Source organism: Lygodium microphyllum, chromosome 16 (assembly GCF_053477565.2).
Source record: "Lygodium microphyllum isolate KBCC chromosome 16, Lygodium_microphyllum_v1.1.10, whole genome shotgun sequence".
NCBI classification, from domain to species: Eukaryota; Viridiplantae; Streptophyta; class Polypodiopsida; order Schizaeales; family Lygodiaceae; genus Lygodium; species Lygodium microphyllum.
In genome coordinates this window covers 25,125,003-25,126,443 of record NC_141150.1, presented here as the reverse complement: position 1 = coordinate 25,126,443, position 1,441 = coordinate 25,125,003, and positions in this window count along the sequence as shown.

Sequence of the window (1,441 nt, the reverse complement as noted above, 5' to 3'; positions counted from 1 at the left end):
TTCTCACTTAATGCTCATTAATCACTAAGTATCATTTATAAGATGAAATGTTGAGTTACCTTTATAAGTACAAGCATGTGGGAGCTTTTGCTCAACCGCCAAGACCCATGGACCGCTTATTGTTCAAGCGTTCCAAGCCAAGCATTAATGGCTACCTCTCACATAGCCGATGCGCCATCCATATCTACGGGTGTAGTGAGCTTACCTCCATGCTGATCAAGTAACCTCCTCTCTGCGCACTCCAGTAGCTCCACGATCCAAGTGCAAGCTTCAAGCAAGCTCCATCCTCAAGCTCCACGCTCCAAGCTCCATTGCAGTGAGCAGGACAAGAGAAGAGAAGAGAAGAGAAGAAGAGAGGAGAAGATGGAGAGCTTCTTCTCCCCGGTCCCTCACCCTCACACACTCACTCCCTCACACTCTCACACTCCCTCTCTCAAGCACAAGCTCAAGCAAGCAAGAACAAGAAGAAGAAGAAGAAGAGGGGAGCCACTTTTGGCCACACACAAGAATGAGCTTCTCATTCCACTTTTGGCTTTTATACATGCCCTACTCCTCCTTGGGCGGTCTTCCCCTTTTTACATGACCGGCCATTGGCCTAGGTCCTCTTTTCCTATTTCCTTCCTATCCTTCTTGCTGCTTCTCCACCGCCCATCTATCTTTATAATTTGCACAGGAGAGAGCCTGGCACTCTTTTACAAGATTTCAGGGTGTGCCTTTGTATTTTAAAATGCACATTTTCCCTTTTGTATTTGCCTTGGACTCTTAAGGTTGCCCTTGTGCTTTTGGCCTTTTCTCATCTTCTTTCTTCAGTCGGGCTACCTTTTTTCCGCCTTTGCCCTGCGTCTTTTTTATTTCCTTTTGCTTTCTTCATGTTGGGGTTAACATCTTTCCCCTTTTGCATTTACCTTGGACTTTTAAGATTGTCCTTGCGCTTTTGGCCTTTTCTCCTCTTCTTTCTTCAGTCGGGCTACCTTTTTTCCACCTTTTCCCTGCGTCTTTTTTATTTCCTTTTGCTTTCTTCATGTTGGGGTTAACATTACCCCCCTCCTAGACGAGTGCCAGTCCCATGGCACTCTTCGTCGAAGGTAGCATGTGGAGCTTGCACCGAAGATGTGGGTGGAAAGGACTGTTTTGGTTTGCCTTGGAGGAGTTCTGATGTTGGTGCAGATGAAGGTCGTTGGTGGCACTTTGCTGTTCTAATTGGCTGGTGATATGATTATTGTAGGTGGCGATAGGGCTACTCTTTGTTGGGAATGGTCACTCATAGCTGGCACGGGTGTTGGTGTTCTTGGGATGCTCATGGTGGAGACTACTCATGATGATTCTCTGGTGGTCTTGCATGATGAAGTAAAGGACAAGAGTTCAGAGTTGAGTGTTGATGTAGAGCTGACGGCACTTTCGTTGGAGTCTTTAATATATGCAATTTGAAAACCTCTCATGT